The sequence below is a fragment of the Bubalus kerabau genome, chromosome 4 (assembly GCF_029407905.1).
Source record: "Bubalus kerabau isolate K-KA32 ecotype Philippines breed swamp buffalo chromosome 4, PCC_UOA_SB_1v2, whole genome shotgun sequence".
Taxonomy (NCBI): Eukaryota; Metazoa; Chordata; class Mammalia; order Artiodactyla; family Bovidae; genus Bubalus; species Bubalus kerabau.
Window position 1 is genome coordinate 121958182 of NC_073627.1, and position 27722 is coordinate 121985903.

A 27722-nucleotide genomic window follows, 5' to 3' on the forward strand; every position below is an offset into this window, starting at 1 on the left:
TATACATATTATTTATATATATGTATATATATATAGAAAAACTTTTCTACTACACTTAATAAAGGCTTAATAAAGGACATCAAAAGAAAAAGAGATGGAGAGATTGGAAAACATAAACTAAATGAAATGGAAATACTGAATATGAAATAGAAAAAGTGAAACAAACTAGATAAAAAAGGAAGATTCTCATATAGTCCAGTTGTTTTTTAAAATGGCAGCTCATTAGAAACATATCCGGAACTCTGGTCAAGAAAAAAAAGCAATACCTAGGCATTTATATTTTTCAAAAAATTTCAAGATAATTCTGATATGCATCTGGATTTTTAAAAGTGATTACAGGTTTTTCTGTTCTATCCTAGTTTTGGTGAAATAGAGTTCTATTATTTTTCTGTTGACCAATCATGATACAATAGTATTAAGTGAGCAATAGTTACATCAGTTTTCACAATCAATAACCAACCAGAAAAAAAGCAAAAGATAAATATAATTGCAAGCCATAATGGGAACATGGGAGAAGGCAATGGCAACCCACTCCAGTACTCTTGCCTGGAAAATCCCATGGGTGGAGAAGCCTGGTAGGCTGCAGTCCACGGGGTCATGAAGAGTCAGACACGACTGAGCGACTTCACTTTCACTCTTCACTTTCATCCATTGGAGAAGGAAATGGCAACCCACTCCAGTGTTCTTGCCTGGAGAATCCCAGGGATGGAGGAGACTGGTGGACTGCTGTCTATGGGGTCGCCCAAAGTCGGACAGGAATGAAGCGACTTAGCAGCAGCAACAGCAATAGGAACATGATTAACCTAACAATATAAAATAATCACATACAATTTGGGGGATCAAGCAGAGTGATGTGGTAAGTGGAAGTGCATACATGCACATGTTTTTTCTTTTTTTTGTAAATTTATTTATTTTAATTGGAGGCTAATTACTTTATAATATTGTAATGGTTTTTGCCATATATTCACATGAATCAGCCATGGATGTACATGTGTCCCCCATCTTGAACCCCCCTCCCAACCTCCCTCCCCATCCCATCCCTCAGGGTCATCCCAGTGCACCAGGCCTGAGCACCTGTCTCATGCATTGACCCTGGACTGGCAATCTATTTCACATATGGTAATACACATGTTTCAGTGCTATTCTCTCAAATCATCCCACCCTCACATTCTCCCACAGAGTCCAAAAGTCTGTTCTTTACATCTGTGTCTCTTTTGCTGTCTTGCATATAGGGTCATCATTACCATCTTCTTAAATTCCATAATATGCATTAATATACTATATTGGTGTTTTTCTTTCTGACTTACTTCACTCTGTATAATAGGCTCATTTCATCCACCTCATTAGAACTGATTCAAATGTATTCTTTTTAATGGCTGAGTAATATTCCATTGTGTATATTTACCACAGCTTTCTTATCCATTCATCTGCCTATGGACATCTAGGTTGCTTCCATGTCCTGGCTATTGTAAACAGTGCTACAATGAACATTGGGGTACACGTGTCTCTTTCAGTTCTGGTTTCCTCAATGTGTATGCCCAGCAATGGGATTGATGGGTCATATGGCAGTTCTATTTCCAGTTTTTTAAGGAATCTCCGCATTGTTCTCCATAGTGGCTGTACTCGTTTGCATTCCCACCAACAGTATAAAAGGGTTCCCTTTTCTCCGCACCCTCTCCAGCATTTATTGTTTGTAGATTTTTTGATAGCAGCCATTCTTACTGGCGTGGGATGGTACCTCATTGTGGTTTTGATTTGCATTTCTCTGATAATGAGTGACGTTGAGTATCTTTTCATGTGTTTGTTAGCTGTCTGTATGTCTTCTTTGGAGAAATGTCTGCTTATTTCTTTGGTCCATCTTTTGATTCGGTTGTTTATTTTTCTGGAATTGAACTACATGAGCTGTTTGTATATTTTTGAGATTAATTCTTTGTCAGTTGCTTCGTTTGCTATTATTTTCTTTCATTCTGAAGGCTGGCTTTTCACCTTGCTTATAGTTTCCTTCGTTGCATGCACATGTTTTCATCTGCTCAGCCAGTGTATGTCTTTTGATTGGTGCATTTAATCTATTTACATTTAACGTAATTGTTGATATGTATGATCTTATTACTGTTTTCTTAATTGTTTTGGTTTATTTTCTGTAGGTAGGGCTTTTCCTTCTCTTGTTTTCTGCCTAGAGAAGTTTCTTTAGGATTTATTGTAAAGCTGGTTTGGTGATGCTGAATTCTCTTAACTTTTGCTTGTCTGGAAAACTTTTGGTTTCTCCATCAAATCTGAAGGAGAGTCTTACTAGGTAGAGTTTTCTTGGTTGTAGGTTCTTCCCTTTAATCACTTTAAATATGTCATGCCATTCCCTTCTGGCTTGTGGAGTTTCTGTTGCAAAATCATCTGATAGCCTGATAGGAGTTTCCTTGTATATTATTTGTCCTTTTGCCCTTGTTCCTTTTAATATTTTATCTCTGTCCTTAATTTTTGTCAGTTTGATTGCTATGTGTCTTGGTGCGTTCCTCCTTGGGTTTTTCCTACCTGGGTCTCTCTGGGCTTCCTGGACTTAGTTGACTATTTCCTTTCCCATGTTCAGGGAGTTTTCAGCTATTATCTCTTCAAATATTTTCTCAGGTCCTTTCTTTCTTCTTCTGAAGTGAAGTGAAGTTACTCAGTTGTGTCCAACTCTTTGTGACCCCATGGACTGTAGCCCACCAGGCTCCTCAGTCCATGGAATTTTCCAGGCAAAAGTACTGGAGTGGGTCGCCATTTCCTTCTCCAGGGGATCTTCCCATCCCAGGGATCGAACCCGGGTCTCCCGCACTACAGGCAGATGCTTTACCATATGAGCCATCAGGGAAGCCCCGGTGAAATATAAAGGATGGCACAAATGAATCTATCTACAAAATAGAAAAAGAATCACAGATATAGAGATCAGACTTCTTGTTGTCAAAGGGGACAAGGATGGGGGGGAGGAAGAGGGATGGTCTGAGAGTTTGAGGTTCAGTTCAGTTGCTCAGTTGTGTCCGACTCTTTGCAACCCCATGAATCATAGCCCGCCAGGCCTCCCTGTCCATCACCAACTCCCAGAGTTCACTCAAACTCATGTCCATTGAGTCAGTGATGCCATCCAGCCATCTCATCCTCTGTCATCCCCTTCTCCTCCTGTCCCCAATCCCTCCCAGCATCAGGGTCTTCTCTCTTCTTCTGGGACCCCTATAATGGGAATGTTGGTGCATTTAATGCTGCCCTAGAGGTCTCTTAGGCTGTCTTCATTTCTTTTCATTCTTCTTATATATTCTGTTCTGTGGCAATGATTTCCACCATTCTGTCCTCCAGGTCATTTACCCATGCTTCTGTCTCAGTCATTCTGCTATGGATTTCCTTTTACTGTATTGTTCATCTCTGTATGTTCTTTAGTTCTTGTAGGTCTTTGGTAAATATTCTTGCCTCTTCTCAGTCTTTGCCTCCATCCTTTTCCTGAGATCCTGAATCATATTCATTATCATTATTCTAAAAATCTTTTTCTGGAAGGTTGCCTATCCCCACTTCAGTTGTTTTTCTGGGTTTGTATCTTGTTCCTTTTTCTGGGACATAGCTTTCTGCTTTTTCATGCTGATTAACTTTCTGTAATGTGGTTTTGTTTTAGTCACTGTAGGAGTATGGTTCTTGCTTCTTCTGCCTGCCCTCTGATGGCGGAAGCTAAAAGGCTTGTGTAAGCTTTCTGATGGGAGAGACTAGTGGTGGGAAAAACTAGGTCTTGCTCAGGTGATCAGGGCCTTTCTCAGAAAGCTTTAATCCAATTGTCTGCTGTTGTTTTTTTGGCCTGAGATGACCCAGCTCTATGGTCAGGTTAACAAAGGGGACCTTCCCAGACAGCTGTCGCCAGTCCCCCAGCCCTGCGGTGAGCCCCTGCTGACCCACACCTCCACAAGAGACCCTCCAACACTAGCAGGCAGTTTTGGTTCAGTTTCCTGTGGAGTCACTGCTCTTTTCCTCCGAGTCTTGGTAAGGGGTTTTTTGTGCCCTCCAAGTCTGGGGTCTGTTTTCCTCAGTCCTGTGGAAGTCTTGTAACCAAATTCCACTGAACTACAAGGTCAGATTCCCTGGGGATCCCCAGTCCCTTTGTCAGTTCTCCAGGCTAGGAAGAATGATGTGGGGTTCTGAACCTTCACAACAGTGGGAGAACTTCTTTAGCATTATTGTTCTCCAGTTTGTGGGTCACCCAACTGGCGGGTATGGGATGTTATTGTGCCTCTGCTACCATCTTGCTGAGGCTTCTTCTTTGTCTTTGGATATGGGGTATCTTTTTTTGGTAGGTTCAAGCATCCTCCTGTCTATGGTTGTTCAACAGCTAGTTGTGATTTTGGTGCTCTCACAGGAGATAAGAGCACAACCTTCTATCACCATCTTGAACCAGCTATATTTTGGATATTAATCTCTTAATGGTTGCATCATTTGCAAATATTTTCTCCCATGCCATAGGTCATCTTTTCATTTTGTATATGATTTTCTTTAATTAGGTCTCATTTTAAATTTTTTGTTTTTATTTCCATTCTCTAAGAGACAGATCAAAAACAATATTGCTGTGATTTATGACAGAGTGTTCTGCTTATGTTTTCCTCTAAGAGTTTTATAGTGTCCAGTCTTACAGTTTGGTCCACTTTGAGTTTATTTTTGTGTGTGGTGTTAGAGAATGTTCAAATTTCATTCTTTTACCTATAAATGTCCACTTTTCCAAGCATCACTTGTTGAAGAGATTGTCTTTTCTCCATTGTATATTCTTGCCTTCTTTGTCATAGATTAGATGACCATAGTTGCATGGCTTTAACTCTGGGCTTTTTGTTCTGTTCCACTGATTAATATTTTTGTTTTTGTGTTAGTACCACACTGTTTTGATGACTGTAGCTTTGTAGTATCTAAAGTGAGGAAGCCTGATTCCTCCAGCTCTGTTTTCCTTTCTCAACACTACTTTGACTACTTGAGGTCTTTCATGTTTCCAAACAAATTGTAAAAATTTTTGTTCTAGTTATGCAAAAAATGTCATTGATAATTTGATAGGGATTGCATTGAATCTGTAGATTGCCTTAGGTAGTATAGTCATTTTGCATTATTGATTCTTCCAATCCAAAGAACATGGCATATCTTTTATCCATTTGTGTCATCTTCAATTTCTTTCATGAGCGTCTTATAGTTTTTTATATACATGTCTTTTGCCTCCTTAGGTAGGTTTATTCCCAGGTATTTTATTCCTTATGATGTAACGGTAAGTGAGATTGCTTCCTTAATTTTTCCTTCTGATCTTTTGTCATTAGTGTATAGAAATGCAACATACTTGTGTGTATACATTTTATATCTTGTGATTTTATTGTATTCATTGTTGGGCTCTAGTAGTTTTCTGGTAGCATCTTTAGGATTTTCTGTGTATAGTATCATGTCATCTGCAAACAGTGACAGTTTTACTTCTTTTTCAATTTGGATTCCTTTTATTTCTTTTTCTTCTCTGATTGTCATGGCTCAGTTCAGTTCAGTTTAGTTGCTCAGTCATGTCCAACTCTTTGCAACCCCATGAATCGCAGCATGCCAGGCCTCCCTGTCCATCATCAACTCCCGGAGTTCACCCAGACTCACGTCCATTGAGTCAGTGATGCCATCCAGCCATCTCATCCTCTGTCGTCCCCTTTTTCTCCTGCCCCCAATCCCTCCCAGCATCAGAGTCTTTGCCAATGAGTCAACTCTTTGCATGAGGTGGCCAAAGTACTGGAGTTTCAGCTTTAGCATCATTCTTTCCAAAGAAATCCCAGGGCTGATCTCCTTCAGAATGGACTGGTTGGATCTCCTTGCAGTCCAAGGGACTCTCAAGAGTCCTCTCCAACACCACAGTTCAAAAGCATCAGTTCTTCGGCACTCAGCTTTCTTCACAGTCCAACTCTCACATCCGTACATGACCACAAGAAAAACCATAGCCTTGACTAGACGGACCTTTGTTGTCAAAGTAATGTCTCTGCTTTTGAATATGCTGTCTAGGCTGGTCATAACTTTCCTTCCAAGGAGTAAGCATCTTTTAATTCCATGGCTGCAGTCACCATCTGCAGTGATTTTGGAGCCCAAAAAAATAAAGTCTGACACTGTTTCCACTGTTTCCCCATCTATTTCCCATGAAGTGATGGGACCAGATGCCATGATCTTCGTTTTCTGAATGTTGAGCTTTAAGCCAACTTTTTCACTCTCCTCTTTCACTTTCAACAAGAGGCTTTTTAGTTCCTCTTCTCTTTCTGCCATAAGGGCGGTGTCATCTGCATATCTGAGGTTATTGATATTTCTCCCAGCAATCTTGATTCCAGCTTGTGCTTCTTCCAGCCCAGCTTGTGCTTCTTCCAGCCCAGCATTGGCATGGCTAGGACTTGCAAAACTATATTGAATAAAAGTGGCAAGAGTGGATATCTTTGTCCTGTTCTTGACCTTAAAGGAAATGCTTTTCACCATTGAGTGTAACATTGGTTGTGGGTTTGTCATACATGGCCTTTATTATGTTGAAGTATGCTCCCTCTATGCCCACTTTCTGGAGAGTTTTTATCATAAATAGATGCTAAATTTTAACAAAAGCTTTTTCTGCATCTATTGAGATGATCATATGGTTTTGATATGTTTATCATTGTACCAGGAATTTCTGATACAATGAAAACACATAGTTGACACAATAAATATGTATGTAAAACAAAAAAAAATTCATTTCTTTTGTCTGGATCATTATCTTCATAAGTTGCTGGGTCACATTTCCCTAAGACAGTGATACATTTTCAAAGATTTTCAGACTTTGGTAGATGAGATATCTGAATCATCTTGTTCCCAAATCTACTCTCAGGCACAACTTTTACATTTTAAAGGTGAGGAGTGATCTTTAGGGGCTACCAAGAGGAAGATGGGGGCAAAGGACCCTAGAAAGACAACTCTGCTATTATTTGAATGTTGTTCATGTTATAAAAATAGCCTAAAGAGAGATCTCTGCATATAAGCAGGGTGACAATATACAGACTTGACATACTCCTTTTCCTATTTGGAACCAGTCTGTTGTTCCATGTCCAGTTCTAACTGTTGCTTCCTGATCTGCATACAGATTTCTCAAGAGGCAGGTCAGGTGGTCTGGTATTCCCATCTCTTTCAGAATTTTCCACAGTTTATTGTGATCCACACAGTCAAAGGCTTTGGCATAGACAATAAAGCAGAAATAGATGCTTTTCTGGAACTCTCTTGCTTTTTTGATGATCCAGCGGATGTTGGCAATTTGATCTCTGGTTCCTCTGTCTTTTATAAAACCAGCTTGAACATCAGGAAGTTCACAGTTCACATATTGCTGAAGCCTGGCTTGGAGAATTTTGAGCATTACTTTACTAGCATGTGAGATGAGTGCAACTGTGTGGTAGTTTGAGCATTCTTTGGCATTGCCTTTCTTTGGGATTGGAATGAAAACTGACTTTTCCAGTCTTGTGGCCACTGCTGAGTTTTCCAAATTTGCTGGCATATTGAATGCAGCACTTTCACAGCATCATCTTTCAAGATTTGAAATAGCTCAACTGGAATTCCATCACCTCCACTAGCTTTGTTCATAGTGCTGCTTTCTAAGGCCCACTTGACTTCACATTCCAGGATGTCTGGCTCTAGGTCAGTGATCACATCATCGTGATTATCTGGGTCGTGAAATTTTTTTTTGTATTTAACTTATATGCAGAGTACATCATGAGAAACGCTGGGCTGGAAGAAGCACAAGCTGGAATCAAGATTGCCGGAAGAAATATCAATAATCTCAGATATGCAGATGACACCCCCCTTATGGCAGAAAGTGAAGAGGAACTAAAAAGCCTCTTGATGAAAGTGAAAGTGGAGAGTGAACAAGTGGGCTTAAAGCTCAACATTCAGAAAACGAAAATCATGGCATCCGGACTCATCACTTCATGGGAAATAGATGGGGAAACAGTGGAAACAGTGTCAGACTTTATTTTTTTGGGCTCCAAAATCACTGCAGATGGTGACTGCAGCCATGAAATTAAAAGACGCTTACTCCTTGGAAGAAAAGTTATGACCAGCCTAGATAGCATATTCAAAAGCAGAGATATTACTTTGACAACAAAGGTCCGTCTAGTCAAGGCTATGGTTTTTCCTGTGGTCATGTATGGATGTGACAGTTGGACTGTGAAGAAGGCTGAGTGCCGAAGAATTGATGCTTTTGAACTGTGGTGTTGGAGAGGACTCTTGAGAGTCCCTTGGACTGCAAGGAGATCCAACCAGTCCATTCTGAAGGAGATCAGCCCTGGGATTTCTTTGGAAGGGATGATGCTAAAGCTGAAACTCCAATACTTTGGCCACCTCATGCAAAGAGTTGACTCATTGGCAAAGACTCTGATGCTGGGAGGGATTGGGGGCAGGAGGAGAAGGGGACGACAGAGGATGAGATGGCTGGATGGCATCACTGACTCAATGGACGTGAGTCTGAGTGAACTCTGGGAGTTGGTGATGGACAGGGAGGCCTGGCGTGCTGCGATTCATGGGGTCACAAAGAGTTGGACACGACTGAGTGACTGAACTGAACTGAACTGAACTGAAAGAGAGATCTCAAGGTGCTGTTAAATTTTGATTGATCATTGTCAATTTGGAAAGGAAGAGACTGGCATTGCTACTGAGTTCCTTCCATGCCCATCACTTCAGCTTCAACTAGAGCTGTCCAGTGTGGATTGACTAAATATATTTACATGTCCCATATTATTTTTCTTGAAAAAATGATTATACTTCTATGGGAAAAAAAGGAGGGAAGGAAGGAACAAAAAAAGGAGAAAAAAGGAAAGAAAATGAAGGAAGAAAGAAAGAGAAGAATTCATTTTCTAGTGCTATCTTGGAGGAAATTTCCATTCTTAAATGCAAATCATTTGAAAGGCTAAAGAAGGAAGGGCTGTCTACTTTCTGAACTGATAACAGAAAATTTCTACTCCATTATGCACATCTAGAGAAAAGAAATGGTTTATAAACATTGGCTTTTTCCAATCCATCAGGGCTCCAGGACCCTGTGTTGCCAAGAGACACCTCTAGTACTGAAATGAAATAAGAAGACCCATGTTTACATTAACATCCCCATTTGACTCACTGTTTGATTAAGACAAAGAAGAGGGAAGAATCAGCCTGCCCAGCATCCTGATTGGAGAGGACATAGTATGAAGAGAAGCTGTACACACAGTCCTCATCAGAGGCAGAGAGTAAGGAAGGCATGTTATGAGTATTATGCCTCAAATCCCCATTCCTCACTCTGCTCCCTGCCACTTGTGCCCCATACAACCCCACCATTTCTTAACCTGATGTTAAGAAAGACACTGATAGACCTTCTGGCTGGTGCAAAGATGTCGGAGAAAGCAGCCAGAACACTGAAAACAGGGTAGGTTTTGGAGTCTGACAGGGGTACAGTTGGAAGTGTTTATTTTCACAGGAAAATAAACAAGAAGGTCTAATTTTTCATGAAGTCTGTCACTTATTATCTTCATCTACCATATATTTAATTATTTTTATGAAGAGTGAACAAGAGTGAGAGGGCTGTAGCTGAAAAAATATGAGGAGAGTGTTTTCATATGCCTGCTTTATTCCTATCATTTGAGTAAAAAAGGTCAGAAAAGGTGCATACAAACAGAAGGATTGTGTCTTGATGATTTAAGGCAGGTGTTCTTAACATGACCCCAACATGTGACAGACACGTAGATGAGTTGCAGTTGGTTGGGGGAGAGGAAGTAACTATGCAGGAGTGTTGTTTCCTTTTTTAAAAAAGCTTTAATTGACATATGGATGATTTACAGTGTTGAGTTAGTTTCAGGTGTAGAACAAAGTGATTCACTTATATATACTATATAGATACATTTTTCAGATTCTTTTTCATTTTAGGTTTTTGTAAGATACTGAATATAGTTCCCTTGTTGGTTATCTATGTTATATATATAGTAGTGTATATATATTAATCCCAAACTCCTGATTTATCACTTCCCACTCTTCTTCTTTAGGAACCATAAGATTGTTTTCTATGTATGTGAATCTATTTCTGTTTTATAAATAAGTTCATTTCTATCATTTTAGGTCCTACACGTAAGTAATATCATATGAGATTTGTCTTTCTCTGTCTGACTTACTTCATTTAGTATGATAAACCCATGCTAATCTCTAGGTCCATCCATTTTGCTGTGTGGCTGAATAATATTCCATTGTATGTAGGTACAACACCTTCTTTAAGCATTCATCTGTCAGTGGATACTCAGGTTGCTTCCATGTCTTGATTATTGTAAATGGTGCTTCTGTGAACATAGGGGTGTATGTATCTTTTCAAATTAGAGTTTTCATCTTTTTTTGAATATATGCCCAGGTGTAGGATTGCTGGATCATATAATAGCTTTATCAGGTTTCCCTGATAGTTGGTAAAGAATCCATCTGCAATGCAGGAAACCCCGGTTCCATTCCTGAGTTGGGAAGATCCACTGGAGAAGGGATAGGCTACCCACTCCAGTATTCTTGGCCTGGAGAATTCCATGGACTGTATAGTCCATGGGGTCACAAAGAGTTGGACACGACTGAGCGACTTTCACTTTCATAATAGCTTTAAGGATGACGTTTCTAATAAAAGCTAAGGTACCAACATTTGTAAATGGTTCATTTGTTTGTTATGGGTCTGACAAACTACAAAGGCATTCCTAAAGTAATGTCTATCTTCCTTATTTACATCTCAGTTTTCCGGAGTAAACCTGAATGAAGTGGCCATATAAATCACCAGGAAGTCACTGAAAATATCCCCCCACCCAACCTCTCCTCTGCTGTCCATGCAAGAACCTTAGTGAGAAGCTACTTGAAATGTAGTGTGGGTTTTTTTACTTGTCTGAACTTTCTATCACAATTTTAGTCTGAGAGTGTGTTTCACTTAACAACATCCCATGTGTCATGGTTGAGAAGAGCTGAAGCCCTCGTATATGCACAGGAAAATGCATTTTTCCTTGATTTTGCCACATCAGTTCCTGAGCTGAATGGCTTCAGAGCATTCCTGAGGAGATTTTAAATGGGCTAAAAGTGAAAAGCACTCCAAACAGTGCCTGATGCTGTGTGTGCTGGTTGTGGTGTCCTTAATAAGATTAGGCCCCAGGTTTAGAAGACGCTGATAAGACCTGTTCGTTGCCAAGATTTGCTGTGATGTGAAAGGAATACCTTTGCACTCTCTAATCTCTCTTCAAAAAGCACTAAAAGGCAATAAACCAGAATCAGGAGGAAATTATTAACAAATGAATTGGCCTTTTATCTGTTCTCTAATTTACTCTACCACTGATTTTGGTCTTTCCTCCATTGTGACTTTCTTTTGTCTACTCAGAACACTTGAGGTTTCTTCTACCTTTTTACTCCTTCTTAATTCACTTCCACAAGCATTGACTGACATCTACTATATGCCAGAAGTTGTGCTAAATCAGCTCAAACATAGAAAGGCAGTTTCTCAAATGTTATTCTTCCACCCTCACTTAAAAATCTTGTTCCTTTGCACTTCGCATCATCTGACTGTAACACCCACTTCTCTTCTTTCAAAGTCATTTACAAAACTCATAACCTCTTCCCATGTTTAGTTAAGATTTGACTGGTAGTCTTCCTCTCCATCCTTGACTTCTCAATACCCAGTATGTATTCACTTTCCCAATGGAGAACCCATCTTTTAACAACCTAATAATGCAATTCTTCTTTGACTTCCTTTGACTTCATCGTCACCACACCCATCCAGCCCTGCTTCAGTCCCCAACACCCAGGACCACAACTTGAACCTTATCAAGACTCTTCTACAACAGAAGTCTCTGTTTCAAACATGCTACCACCCCCTCCTGTCTCTCCAGCCTTCTCACTCACTCACCACAGATACTTAGACCTTACTGAGATGTGTCCTCTTTGGACCCTTCACTCTCTCCCATCTCTGCTCTCTCTCTCTCTCTCTGCACTTCCATCTCTTTCTAGCCCAACCTGCATGGTCCATTGTCTCTATGGTACTCTTTCAAATAATCCAAATCCCTAGGTCTTTTATGTCCTCCCAATACATATGAAACAGAACTGTGCTGAAAAAAAGCTATTTTAATTCCCTCAAAAACATTGCCATGTTAACATTATCATTTATTTCATAGGTAAACTTTCAGGATTCACCTCCACTCTTTTATCTGCCATTTAGTCTTCAACCATTATCATATGTCTTCTACTTCCTTATTTCTAATGATAATACCTGCCCAAGATCATTACAAGCTCTTTGTTGATAAATCCAGAGGACTCATTTCATTCTTTATCACTTGACTCGCAGGAGTATTTTAAACTTTCAATTATTCCCTTTCAAAGCCTGGTACACCTTTCTAAGCCCCATTCCTCTTCCTTTACCTGCTTAATTCCTACATTATCCTTGGAACTTAGCTCTAATGTCATCTCTTCCAGAAGCCTTCTATAACTCTGCACAAGTACATTATGCTTCCATCTGATGTGTGCATGCTCAACCTTTCACTTATCATTACAAATCATCCTGTGTTGTAATTTCCTGCTTACTTTCTTTAAGTGAATGACTATATAATCAGATGGACCCTTCCCTCATCATATCTATACCCTGAGTGCTTTTGACCTCCTGTGGTTATCAGGAAAATGTGGTAAAAATTCTCACTAGAGTCATGAGACTAGATACCAAGTCACATCTCAGATATCTCATAGGGATAGGCTTTCTGAGAAGTTTTTAATAGGTCAGATGCCTTCATTTTGCAATATTATTACTCCCATCACCATAACAACACCTTTCCCATTATAAGCAATGGGGACCATTAATTGCAGGGATAACTTGGGGATGCCTGAACTCTTAGTACTCATCTAGTGGTCTCATCTTCTCCATAGGTCCTTCCTATGCATTGGCATGCATCACAACCAATCAACACCTGAAAGTTAGGGGTCAAAACCCTCACAGTAACTTGGCCTCAGGAATATTCTGAGCCATATTATTCCATAATATGTGTGTTAGTCGCTCAGTCATGTCCGACTCTTTGCAACCCCATGGACTACAGACCACCAAGATCCTTTCTTTGTCCATGGGATTCTCCTGGCAAGAATACTGGAGTGGGTTGCCATTTCCTTCTCCAGGGGATCTTTCCGACCCAGAGATTAAACCTGGGTCTCCTGCATTACAGGCAGATTCTTTACCATCTAAGCCACCAGGAAAGCCCTATTCTATAATAATAACCCTTGATATTCATTAAATTTAATAGGCCTTACATATCAAATATAAGAAAATCAAATAATCCTGATTCTATCAAATGATACTCCAATCATAGTATCAATTTCTCAAATACTCAGGGAAAAAATCAGGAGAGGTCAGCAGGTGTCATATTAACCATCTTGAAATTATACAGGGACCTTTTGGAGGAATAAAAAGAAAAAAAGTGCAATGTAAACAATGAGTTTTAGATTCAAGATTATCACTGAAAACCCATTGGCTCTGGAGTTGTGTGCCCATCATAGATTCATACAAGCCTCCCTAGTAGAAGGAAGAAAAGAAGGCTGGGAGGAAAGAACAAAGGGTGAGTGGTAATGGAAAATAAGAGAAAGGAAGGGGAAAAGGAAGAAAGGAAATAAAAATTTGATCCTTGCTCTTAATAAGTTCATAGTCCAATGGTAAGTGATTTTGACAACTGCTATCACAAAATATGAACTAGATGCTAAGGAGATCTTCATTAAGAAATTACTTTAAGGAAGCAACCAAAACAGAAAGCTATATCTGGACTCATGACAGCAAGTCCCCACTTAGAAACACCTGGCAAAAATATTATCACCTTCTAGAATGGGAGGAAGAGATAGTTAAGGACTTTGAGATCAACATGTACACACTGCTGTATTTAAAATGAATAACCATCAAGTCCTGTTGTATAGCACAGGGAACTCTGATCAATGTTATGTGGTAGCCTGGATGGGAAGAGCTTGGGGGAGAATGGGTACATGTACATGTATGGCTGAGTCCCTCTGCTGCCCACCTGGAACAATCACAACATTGTTAATCGGCTATATTCCAACATAAAGTGTTTTAAAACATGTATTATTTCCTTCTGCTGATGCTCACTTCCTCAACACATAGGAAGAGGCTGAGGAAAAGGACTTTGGAGTCAGCCTCACCTGGGTCACAATCCCTTTATCTGCTGCCTACCTGTGTGATCTGACATCCCTGCCCTGTGTCTCTATTTCCTCATGTGTAAGCTGGGTGGAGGTATGACACCACCTTCCTCACAGGTTCACTGTAAGCACTCTGTGAGATGTGGGGGAATAAAATACTCAACACTGTGGTGATTGTTCTTACTATGTCTCCATTTATTTCAAGGTTTCCTTTGATGTCTGTTTCAACCAAAACTCAGTAGGATAAAATGATGAAAAGTCCCCACGTAGACTATGACTGTGGAGATTGCCCCACGCAGGAAGGAACATTACTTTGATGATGGCTAGCTCATCATTTGTGAAGAGAATAATGTGTGCAATCTTCCTTCAGGCTCTGGCTCCACACCTGCTAAGAGGTGTGGAAGAAGATACGAGTTTGACTGAGCATAAAGAAAATTTGAGGATGCTTCATGGCATTTAATTACTTGAGTGCATGTCAGAACTTGTGTGGCCATGAGCTAAAGAGCTAGTGCTGTGAGAAAATCTAGCAGACATACATTTTATTTTGTTCATTATTAACAGATAAGGGTAGTTACATTTTTCTGGCATTTTACAGAAAGCATGTTTTAAGTTGCATAGAAGCAACTGACTTCAGATAAATATAGATTATAAAACTGCCCACAGAGGTTCCTATTAATATTATCCACCCTTCAAGATATCTGAAATTCTATTGTTTGAGTTTGTAAAAACAAGGACCAAAAATGGCCCTTATTAAAATATAATGTCCATTGGGAAATAAATATTTTAAGCTGTTTTCAGTCATTTGTACCTTAGGGTTAATGAATGTCAGAATCTGTCCTGTGAACATGTTCATTTGTATCTTTGAATTAGTGAATGTCAGAGTCTGTCCTGAGATTGTTTGGATAAGTCAGGCAGAGGAGAGGAAGCACCAGGTCACTAAATTTCTGAAAGTGAGAGGAGAAAAATTACCCAAAGGAAAAGGAATTTTAACCCAAGAATCTGGGTTCAATAAACATTGACTCTGAGCACATCACTGTATCTCACAGGAGGCCTACTTAGAGGCAACAGATGGTGCATTTTTTTTTAATTGAAATATAGTTGATTTAAAATGTTGTGTCAGTTTCTGGTATACATCAAAGTGATTTATTATACATATATATGTTTTTTTAATGTTCGTTTCCATTATGTTTATTGTAGCATATTGAATATAGTTCCCTGTGCTGTACTGTTGGTTCTTGTTGCTTACCTAGTTTTTATAAGTAATTTGTATCTGCTAATCCCAAACTCCTAATTTATCCCTTCCCCATCGCCCCTTTCACCTTTGAGAACCATAAGTTTGTTTTCTATGTCTGTAAGTCTATTTTATAAATAAATTCATTTGTATTAATATTTTAGATTCCACAGTTAAGTGATACCATGTGATGTTTTTCCTTCTCTGTCTAACTTACTTCACTTAATATAATAATCTCTAGGTCCATCCATGTCACTGCAAATCACATTATGTCATTCTTTTCCATGGCTGAGTAGTATTCCACTGTGTGTATATGTGTGTGTGCACGTGTGTGTGTGTGTGTTTGTGTATCACATCTTCTTTATCCATTCATCTGTCAATGGACACTTAGGTTATTTCCATGTCTTGTTATTGTAAATGATGCTTCTACGAACATAGGGGTGCATGTATCTTGTCAAATTAATTTTCTCTGGATATATCCCCAGAAATGGAATCAGTAGATCATATGGCAACTTTATTTTTAGTTTTTTAAGGAGCCTCCATTCTGTTTTCCTTAGTGGTTGCACCAATTGACATTCCCACCAATAGTGTAGAGGGAACACACCATCTCCAGCATTTTTTTTTTTTTTTGTAGACTTTATAATGATGGCCATTCTGACCCGTGGAGATGATACTTTCAAGGGATAGAATAGCTTTGACTTGCATTTCTCTAATAGTTAGCTATGTTGAGCATCTTTTCATGTATCTATTGGCCATCTGTTTTCTTTGGAGACACGTCCATTTGTATTATCTGTTCATTTTTTATTGCATTCTTTTGTCTTGTTATTGAGTTGCATAAGCTGTTTGTATATTTTGGAAATTAAGTCCTTGTCAGTATTTTTTAACAAGTGTGCTATCCATAATCTCAGTTTAAAGGTGCATCATTTTGAGAATGTTTGAGGGAAAGTTCCTGAAGCATTTTGAGTCCTTGGAGAAAGAAAAGAATGTGATAGATAGATAGACAGACAGATTTTCCCATTTAAAAAGTTAGATTGTATTTTTAATGTGTTGGCAATTTAATGAATAATATTTTGCATGATATTAATACACAGGAAGATTGTTTATTCATTTAAATTGCAAATCTTACAAATGAAAATCTCAGCAATATTCTAATGTTTATCAAATGAAGGCATCATTCATCTAAGCTTGAGCCTCATCACTCTACAAAGTAATTGCCAAATGAAAATCAAAATACCTCTGAAATTTAGATTTTGCTTGTTACCTTAGTTTTACATATCTATATCATATAACTCTTTATATACAAGCCTGAAAATATTTGAATACAGAGTTCTTCTCCTAATAGTATCCAAACAAGGCAGCATGTTCAGTGGGAAGAAAATCAGATTTAAATTCATACGGTTTGGATGCCTCCTCTCCCAAATCTGCAGCAGATTTAACATACCTGTCTGGGTTTAATTGAGTTGGCCAAAAAGTTTGTTAGGGTTTCGCCATAAGATGTCATGGAAAAACTGAATGAACTTTTTGGCCAACCCAATGTTTTTCTCTTTATGAAACAAAGATGATAGCGATACCATCCCATGGGCATTGTTAGGCATTGTACTATGAGTGTTTACCCTATAGTTTTAGTTTTGTGAATGTTTTATATATTATGTAGAGACACGTTAAAAAGCAGAGGTCTTTATGTCCAGGTATAAAGCTTGGTCACTAAATTCAACATGTAAAAAAAAAAAAAAGACATAATCTCTACATGTAAGAAAACACAGTCACAAAATTCCCTATGTTCATGTTTAAAACATGGTCATTAAATACTTCCCTGGGTACATACATAAATTATGCATAAAACCAAAAGTAAGATCAAAGAAATGACTGCTTCAGCCCTTAGTTCCTCAAACAAAATATCCAACTTTAGCTCCCTGGTACATCAAGCTTATCACTGACTGATTTCACTATAATAAGATCCCTAAAGGCTTAGACACACAAGTATGTTTGTGTGTGTCCAGTGTACTTATACAGTGACCTATGTCAGAGTTCAAAGGCCACCTCTTCAAAGGGGGCTTTTCTATTTTCTTTCTGAAGAACTATTATCTCACTAATCGCTCTCTGCTAAATCTGTTATTGCCTTTTTGCACCTATTACAATCTGAAGTAGCTTGTTTATTTTTTCCCTGTGAGTTGCATGTCCACAGAGAAGAAAATGGCAACCCACTCCAGTATTCTTGCCTGGAGAGTCCCATGGACAGGGGAGCCTGGTGGGCTGCTGTCCATGGGGTCACACAGAATCAGACATGACTGAAGCAACTTAGCTTGCATACATGTCCATATCATCTCTGCTCCTCCTGTCCCCACACCACACAAAATATGAAAGTAAATTCCGAAGGAGTAGGGTATGTGCTTCTTCACTGTTAAATTTACAACCTTTAGAAGAGTGCATGGAATAGTGTTTAATAAATAGACATCAAATAAATGAACATCAAACAGTTCTCCATGTAAAAAACATACTCTATGCATGCAACATGACTTACAAGTTTATTTAGATCAGATCTGTTCCTTTTCCTTGACCAGATCTGGTGACACCATGTGCTGTGTCTTTCTTCTGGAACTTTGAAAGAACTAGATCAGTGGCTCTACTTCTGACCCTGATTTCTCCCTGACAATCCAGGTATCCTGGGTCTTGAAGTATTGAGGCCATTTTCCCAAAAGTGTGGAAATATGAGCTAACAGATTGTGAACTGCCAAAACTCTCTTTCCAGCTCAGTCGGAACATTGTCAATGACAGTAATGTTGACAGGTTTAACTTCAGAAAATATAGGGATAATATGATTTCAGTTATTCATTTCCTCTGGTTGATAGGTGGAAATCTGAGCACTGTATTTAGACACTTGGTGAAGAATCTATAGTTGTCCATTTTTACCTCCCTCTGACAAAGCTGCCATCGCTCTGTTGCATCTTAAGAATTTTTCAGGACACAAAGAACAGACAAGTTTTGTTAGCTTCCTTCTAAACTGGCTTCAGTGTATGCACATACCAGGGATTTATCTTCAATTACTTACACCCGCTCCTATCATTCCCTCAGCTTTGTGGTTATGAAAGCATCTTTCTTGGTTCCCTTATATGTATGGATTTTTATAACAGTTTAAAATAAAGTTTGGTGATCTTGTCGAAACAGTATACCTAATTTCACTATTTTTTTTTTTTGAACATCAAAACCCTTAAGATATACTTAGTGGTTTGGTGACCAAACTCCCCAGACAATTAGGGTAGATCACAATCTTTCTGGCATGAGAACCAGGTCAGAGTAATGGATCAGGTGTGCCCCACACAACGTGTGCAGCCACTCTCTCCAGCCAGGAGGGTCTCTTTAGTAAACCATTTCTTCAAGTGTGCTAGTCTATCATCACAGCAATAAACACTTAAAGCCCTCTCACCATCAGCCATTGCCTCCTTCTCAGCGAGCCACATACGCAGGCACTTCAGTTGTGTCTACAAACACACACTAGTGGGGGAAAAACAAAGGGAAAAGCACTGTTTATTTTGTAAACAACCACTCCGAAACTATATATTCTTCTAAATTTAATTATTTGCAAAATAACATGGTTGAAGACAGTCTTTTTTTTTTAACACATTCAAACCAGTCTTTCTTTGTTGATACATTCTTGTACATTTATGAGAATTAAGGACTTCTCCAAGGTCATGCGGTTTCCAATGTCATCAGCTCATAACCTCAGCTCACAGAGGAAGGAAGATAGAAGTTGCTCCTCCATGTGAGTTCCTATCCTGACAACAATTTGTAGTAGACTATGGAAATTACATCAGTGCTTGAGTACCGCCAGAATACTTTAGGACTTAACACCATCAACCAGCCTCCTAGGGATTACTTGAAAGACTTAAAGCAACTTCAAAAATATTAACTTAAACCAAGCTCTATAGAAGGTCAAGCTGGCACTTTTAGATTAACTCATTCCTTCCTTCCTTCATTCAGTCATGTATTTCCCCCTCTATACACACAAATCTTTCATTTCAGCAAAAGGATAAAGTCTCTAGATTTTTTTTGTTTGTTTTTTAATTGAAAGATAATTGCTTTACAGTGTTGTGTTGGTTTCTACCAAACATCAACATGAAAAACCTCTGGTTTTAATGCAGCACCCCATCTTTGTAAAATAAAGTTAGTTATACTATATTCCTTAAGAATTATTTGTGGACTCTGCCCATTTCATATACACTTTCCCCCCCAGTGTTCATTGAAAGTTAGAGAAAATGGCTTAAGTCAAAAAGAAAAGCCATAACTTTAGTGATTGTATCTCAGGAAAATACTATTGATTAAAGAGCAACTTTCAAATGGTGTGCATTTTTATTATTGGTAAAACATTTAGAAAACATATTTCAAAACACTTACAATAGAGTTATGGTTGGCATACAAGTACCATCACCGTGTGAGTTCAATTTTCAGAATCAAAGCTCCAGTGAGTAGCAGTTATGAGTCCTAATGCAGATTACAGGATGTCACTGAGGTGGCAGAAGGAAAGACAGCCAGCTATGCTAACAGGGCACTATAGATACATACAGAGGAGACAATCAGCTGCCACTGGCAAAGGCTTTGACGTAAGTGACTTAACAAGCATTATGAAAATTGCCTCTGGCAGCCACGAGTCAGCACAGGTGAAGCTTGTAAACACAGTGAGGACAACAAGGTGGGGCAGGTAATTGCCCCAAAGAAGAACTCACCTTCTTAAGATCGATTCCCTAAAGCACATGGCTTTAGAAGGAAAAAACTCTGTGCTTTCTGGTTAGGCTGGTTCACAATTGTTTTTTTTTGCATGTTTCTCTATCTAACTTTATTTAATACATGATTTTCCATCTTGCTTCACACAAAAACCCCATCCCTAAAGCATGCTCCGTAGAAGTGCAGTTGCCCAGAGGAGCAGCCAGTAATGCTGAAATCATCTGTAATGCAAAGGAAGAGGGCTTGTGGAATTGGAGAGCCTGGCTGCAGCAGCTCCACGTGCTTCCCTCTTGTAGAGGGAAACATGTTGGCATTGTGCACCGGTGAGCCAGAGTTCAAGTGCTGTTATGAGTCACATTTCACAGCCCTTGGCTACTGCAGAGTGTTTCAGAGGCAAACACCTCATCAGCCTTGTAGACTTGGACAAACAAGCCTCTTGAGAATCATGAGTGATCTTTTTTCTCTCTTCTGAATAGGTGCCTGCTCTGTCATTGTTTCAATGTGGACTCTGAAAAACAGTTCTAAAAACAAAAACACAGAAACTCAAGCAGGTTAGACTTGCTGGTCAGTGAAATTGCAAGAGTTCAAGAGGGAAGACAATTGATTTGAAGTTAACAGAAAGTTGGGGTCATCCTCCTGTTTCCTCTTCAGCTTTACCAATTTGACTGTGATAGAAAAGAACGCCTGGTCCCCAGACACCCTTGACTATGAATCCATGGAAATCCATGTTGGCTGTCATCTCCTTTGTGACCATCAACTCCATCATGTGAACTAGGGCTCTGTATTTTAGTGAGGTCAATTTTTCTGCACCTTTACCTGAGAACCTAACTCCTGATTCCAGAAATTGTAGCTTCCACAGAAATGTATCGGGAATTTGAAATATAAGCTATCGGTGGCAAAAGAAAGGGGGGTGGGCATGATCCCATGTTAATGCAACAAGAATCTGCTTCTTTGAAAAGGTCAATCAAGTTACACATGCAGAAGGCATGATGTACAGTGATGGATAAAAGCACATCTTAATTCAAGCAGTTCTTTTGTTTTAGTTGTGCTGGGTCTTCATTGCTACATGTGAGCTTTTCCCTCATTACAACAAGTAGGGGCTACGCTTTGTTGTGGTGTGTGAGCTTCTCATTGCAGTGGCTTCTCTCTTGTTGTGGCTCCAAGGCTCTAGAGCACAGGCTCATAAGCTGTAGCACATGGGCTTAGCTGCTCTGCAGCATGTGGAATCTTCCTGGACCAGGGATTGAACCCGTGTCCCCTGCATCGGCAGGTGGATTCTTGTCCACTGTGCCACCAGGGAAGTCTCAAGTGAGTTCTTTTAGTATCTTCTTGATTATAAAAATATGCTTAATACTATTAACTACAATTTTTAGAGGAATAAAAATTGATTCACATAATATGAGGTATGTGTATGTTAGTGATTCAGTTTTGTCCAACTCCTTGCAACCCCATGTACTGTAGCCCATCAGGCTCCTGTCCATGGAGTTCTCCAGGAAAGAAAATTGGAGTGGGTTGCCATTCCCTTCTTTAGGGGATCTTCCTGATCCAAGGATTGAATCCACGTCTCATGCATTCCAGGCCACTTCTTTACCATCTGAGCCACCAGGTTTCATGATTAGAGCTATGAAAAAATGTTTTTCTCTTACTCTTTATCAGTGGTCAAAAACAACTATTGCCTTCATCTCCGTCTTGTGAGTGTGACCTGATCAAACAATGGTTTGGTCACTGCTACTGTTTTACCTACTTTTAAACTTTTAAGAAGCTATGCTGTCATATCAGTTGAATCCTCAGCTTCAATACTCTTCTGTATATATTTGGATATAGTCTTTAAAACCCCCTTGGCTATTGAAGACTAAAGAGCATACATCTTTGCTTTTGTCTTTCTTCCAAAACTTATAGTGGTTTATCCAGTCTCTTCCACCACCTTTTTCAGAATTGGAGCAATGATGACACAGGAATATTGTGTGTATCATCACATAGATGCTGTATTACCTTGCTGGGGCTGCTGTGACAAAGTACCACCAAGTGGGTGACTTAAACAAGAACAATTTATTGTCTCACAGTTCTGGAGGCTAGAAGTCCAAGACCAAGGTGTTGGGAGGGTTGGTTCTTCTGAAGGCTGTGAAAGAGGATCTGTTCATGGCCCCCACCTATTCTCTGGTGGTGTTCATTTGCTAAGTCAGGTCTGACACTTTGTGACTCCATGGACTACAGCATGCTAGGCATCTCTGTCCTTCATATCTCCCAGAGTTTGCTCAAACTCATATCTATCTTTTGGTATTGTGCTGGCAGGCAAGTTTTGGTATTCTCTGGTTTGTAGATGTTTCACCCAAACCTTTGCCTTTGTGATCACATGGAGTTCTCCCCGTGCCCATATCTATATCTGTGTCCAAATTCCCTCTCTGGATTAGGAACCAGTTTAATGACCTAATCTTAACTTGATCATCTGAAAAGACCCTATGCCTGAATGAGATCATTTTCATAGGTACTAGGAATTAGAGCTTGAATTGGAAAGGCACAATTCAACCCATCAGATCAGATCAGATCAGTCGCTCAGTCGTGTCCAACTCTTTGCAACCCCATGAATGGCAGCACGCCAGGCCTCTCTGTCCATCACCAACACCCGGAGTTCACTCAGACTCACGTCCATTGAGTCAGTGATGCCATCCAGCCATCGCATTCTCTGTCGTCCCCTTCTCTTCCTGCCCCCAATCCCTCCCAGCATCAGAGTCTTTTCCAATGAGTCAACTCTTCGCATGAGGTGGCCAAAGTACTGGAGTTTCAGCATTAGTATCATTCCCTCCAAAGAAATCCCAAGGCTGATCTCTTTCAGAATGGACTGGTTGGATCTCCTTGCAGTCCAAGGGACTCTCAAGAGTCCTCTCCAACACCACAGTTCAAAAGCATCAATTCTTTGGCGCTCAGCCTTCTTCACAGTCCAACTCTCACATCCATACATGACCACAGGAAAAACCATAGCCTTGACTAGATGGACCTTTGTTGGCAAAGTAATGTCTCTGCTTTTGAATATGCTATCTAGGTTGGTCATAACTTTCCTTCCAAGGAGTAAGTGTCTTTTAATTTCATGGCTGCAGTCACCATCTGCAGTGATTTTGGAGCCCAGAAAAATAAAGTATGACACTGTTTCCACTGTTTCCCCATCTATTTCCCATGAAGTGGTGGGACCGGATGCCATGATCTTCATTTTCTGAATGTTGAGCTTTAAGCCAACTTTTTCACTCTCCACTTTCACTTTCATCAAGAGGCTTTTGAGTTCCTCTTCACTTTCTGCCATAAGGGTGGTGTCATCTGCATATCTGAGGTCATTGATATTTCTCCCGGCAATCTTGATTCCAGTTTGTGTTTCTTCCAGTCCAGCGTTTCTCATGATGTACTCTGCATAGAAGTTAAATAAGCAGGATGACAATATACAGCCTTGATGAACTCCTTTTCCTATTTGGAACCAGTCTGTTGGTCCATGTCCAGTTCTAACTGTTGCTTCCTGACCTGCATACAGATTTCTCAAGAGGCAGATCAGGTGGTGTGGTATTCCCATCTCTTTCAGAATTTTCCACAGTTTATTGTGATCCACACAGTCAAAGGCTTTGGCATAGTCAATAAAGCAGAAATAGATGTTTTTCTGGAACTCTCTTGCTTTTTCTATGATGGATGCTAAATAAACATCTATTGAGCTGAAATTAATTGTGCTCTATAAATTGCAAAACTCTACCCAAACCTATTTCCACAGTTTATTGTGATCCACACAGTCAAAGGCTTTGGCATAGTCAATAAAGCAGAAATAGATGTTTTTCTGGAACTCTCTTATTTTTTCCATGATCCAGCAGATGTTGGCAATTTGATCTCTGGTTCCTCTGCCTTTTCTAAAACCAGCTTGAACATCTGGAGGTTCACGGTTCACATACTGCTAAAGCCTGGCTTGGAGAATTTTGAGCATTACTTTACTAGCATGTGAGATGAGTGCAATTGTGTGGTAGTTTGAGCATTCTTTGGCATTGCCCTTCTCTGGAATTGGAATGAAAACTGACCTTTTCCAGTCCTGTGGCCACTGCTGAGTTTTCCAAATTTGCTGGCATATTGAGTGCAGCACTTTCACAGCATCATCTTTCAGGATTTGAAATAGCTCAACTGGAATTCCATGACCTCCACTAGCTTTGTTCATAGTGATGCTTTCTAAGGCCCACTTGACTGCACATTCCAGGATGTCTGGCTCTCGGTGATTATCTTGGTCGTGAAGCTCTTTTTTGTACAGTTCTTCTGTGTATTCCTGCCACCTCTTCTTAATATCTACTGCTTCTGTTAGGCCCATACCATTTCTGTCCTTTATCGAGCCCATCTGTGCATGAATAAACAGTGGAAAATTCTTCAAGAGATGGGAATACCAGACCACCTGACCTGCCTCTTGAGAAACCTGTATGCAGGTCAGGAAGCAACAGTTACAACTGGACATGGAACAACAGACTGGTTCCAAATAGGAAAAGGAGTACATCAAGGCTGTATATTGTCACCCTGCTTATTTAACTTCTATGCAGAGTACATCATGAGAAACGCTGGACTGGAAGAAGCACAAGCTGGAATCAAGATTGCCGGGAGAAATATCAATAACCTCAGATATGCAGATGACACCACCCTTATTGCAGAAAGTGAAGAGGAACTCAAAAGCCTCTTGATGAAAGTGAAAGAGGAGAGTGAAAAGTTGGCTTAAAGCTCAACATTCAGAAAACTAAGACCATGGCATCTGGTCCCATCACTTCATGGCAAATAGATGGGGAAACAGCGGAAACAGTGTCAGGCTTTATTTTTCTGGGCTCCAAAATCACTGCAGATGGTGACTGCAGCCATGAAATTAAAAGACGCTTACTCCTTAGAAGGAAAGTTATGACCAACCTAGATAGCATATTCAAAAGCAGAGACATTACTTTGCCAGCAAATGTTCATCTAGTCGAGGCTATGGTGTTTCCTGTGGTCATGTATGGATGTGAGAGTTGGACTATGAAGGAAGCTGAGCGCTGAAGAATTGATGCTTTTGAACTGTGGTGTTGGAGAAGACTCTTGAGAGTCCCTTGGACTGCAAGGAGATCCAACCAGTCCATTCTGAAAGAGATCAGCCCTGGGATTTCTTTGGAGGGAATGATACTAATGCTGAAACTCCAGTACTTTGGCCACCTCATGCGAAGAGTTGACTCCTTGGCAAAGACTCTGATGCTGGGAGGGATTGGGGGCTGGAGGAGAAGGGGATGACCGAGGATGAGATGGCTGGATGGCATCACTGACTCGATGGACGTGAGTCTGACTGATCTCCGGGGGTTGGTGATGGACAGAGAGGCCTGGCGTGCTGCCATTCATGGGGTCGCAAAGAGTCAGATATGACTGAGCGACTGAAATAAACCCAAACCTATAAGACAGAAAAAATAGAACATATTTGTCCGTCCAAAAGAGGGCACAGTAAATGTAGGCAGCAAACATTTCATTCACCAGATACTCTGAGTGGGTTCAGGAAAAATGTTTTTGTAACTGGGCAATTAATAAATCAAAATGTTTGGCCACAGATGTTTTAAATCTATAGCCAGTACTGTACATTCTGATGAGTAAATTGACTCCATCTATAAGTCAAGCTGGCTTTTTTTCTGATTTGCGTTTTGACCTAGACAAGTCATCTAGGTTGACCCTCCTGTGGTGGCATTTCCCACAACCTGCTGTTAAAGCAGCTGTTCCCTCGCAGAATCACCCCCACCCTGTAAACCCTCAGCAACTGAATTTGCAATTTAGCTAAGTAGAGAGTTGAATGGAGTGGATGCTTGGTGGCTGAATCACAATTCAAGACAGGTTTGCCTTTAATAATTTAATTTTAAGTGTGAAGAATTGATTTATATCCCCAATCAATGGAGTATACTTTGACCTCAAAGTTTTCATAGCCTTTTCTAGACACTATAGATTACTCATTTAGTGCATTTTCCTGTATCAATCATGCATTCTCTTTAATTTCCTTTTTTTTCTCCCCCATGAAATGCAAAAGCAGAAAGTTCCTGGGCACAAGAAATTCTCTAATAACTAACAATAGATGAGAACCAAGACTTTGTTCATAACAGAGGTCGTCTGCTTTTGTTTCCAAATTAACTTGTTTACAGCATGGGTGTGGTGTTTCTATTCAGTTTACCCCAGTGCCAAGCTCTGCTTGGATGGAGTGGCATAGGGTGGCAAGTTGTAAAAACAAAGTCATGAAACACTCCCATGTTTGCATTCTAGGTTCAAATATCCATGGGGAATTCTCAATACCTGTTCTTATTGTACAAAGATGTTTCAGACTTTTGGGATCTCTTCAGAAGGAGCAGAAGAGAGAATAAGGATGGTAAGTAATATTTGTTAAAAATGAACCATGCTTTAGGAACTGTTAGATGTACACATATATTAGCTCTAATTCAAACCAATTCTGTAAGAAAGGTATTATTATACCCACATGCCAGAAGAGGAAACAGAGACTCAGAAAAGTTAAATGGCTTTCCCAAGAACACAGCTGGCAAGAAGTAGAACTAGGATTCTATTCTAGACACCAAAGTCTACTCTCTTTCTCTTTTGTCATAAACATTAATATTTTTCACTTAATCAGCTACATAAAAGCTAAACCCAACACCCACTCTCATTATATTCATGAGAAAAGCTTATTACAGTCACTGGTAATTGCTCTTATTGTTTGCAAAAATTATATGAAACTATTGTTTCTATTTCTGTTTAGGTTAATAATCTGTAGATATATCTGAGTCACGTGTAAGAAATCCTGGATCTTTAGGTTAATAATCTGTAGATATCTGAGTCACTTGTAAGAAATCCTGGGTCTAACAGGATAGGGAAAGAATATCATTTTACATGTCATCTTTTGAAAATAAAAAATTGTACATAAATCCATACTTAATTGTATTCAGCAGAACACTAAGATTTTACAGCTTGCAACAGAGGTCAGCAAACTATCACCTGTGGGCCAAATCCAGCCTGCTGCCTGTTTTTACACAACCCAAGAGCTCAAAATGTTTTTTACATTTTTGAAAGCTTAAAAGTCATAAATCAAAATAAGAAGACTATTTTGTGAGAACTATATGAAATTCAAATTCCGGTGTCCATAAATAAGGGGTGTTTGTTGTTGTGTTGTTGTTGTTTGGAACACTGCCATCATCATTCATTTATGTACTGCCTGTGGCTTTGAGCAGAGTATCTGTGACAATAGTTTTGGCCTGCAAAGCCAAAAATTTACTACCTGGCCCCTTACAGAAAAAGCTTGGCAAACCCAATTATACCAGTCACTGTGGAAGGATCTATTACTGTGACCAGATGATACACAGACTCTGCTCTTCAGGAAAGTACAATACAGGAAAGGAATAGGATGTGTGCAAGTATTCTGAGGACAGATTAACCAAGATCAGTGTCGTAAAAGATGTTCAAGTTCAGTGAATATTCAAAGTAGGGGAAGATATAAAAAGGCATGGAGATGGAGGCTTGTGGTCTATCTTGTATCCTCATCCTACTTTATATAATAACTAAAAATCAGGGTTAGTACACATTGGGCCCTTTGTCTGTCTTTACTCTGCCTCAAACATGC

General features: G+C 39.6%; 2 long non-coding RNA genes across 4 annotated transcripts; one reads left to right on the forward strand and one right to left on the reverse strand.

The window, feature by feature from the left end:
• Window positions 1-66: 66 nt before the first annotated feature.
• On the reverse strand, window positions 67-19971 carry LOC129651586 (uncharacterized). 3 transcript variants are annotated; one of them, XR_008714217.1, is made up of 3 exons: window positions 19787-19971; window positions 18819-18886; window positions 67-803 (listed from the first exon to the last, which is right to left on the reverse strand). It is a non-coding gene; the product is annotated as an uncharacterized LOC129651586 (long non-coding RNA). The 3 variants fall into 3 exon arrangements; XR_008714219.1 differs by lacking the exon at window positions 67-803 and adding an exon at window positions 14996-15107; XR_008714218.1 differs by lacking the exon at window positions 67-803 and adding an exon at window positions 16479-18339.
• A 156-nt stretch (window positions 19972-20127) lies between these two features.
• LOC129651585 (uncharacterized) lies at window positions 20128-21241 on the forward strand. The gene is made up of 2 exons (XR_008714216.1): window positions 20128-20436; window positions 20590-21241. It is a non-coding gene; the product is annotated as an uncharacterized LOC129651585 (long non-coding RNA).
• Window positions 21242-27722: the final 6481 nt, after the last annotated feature.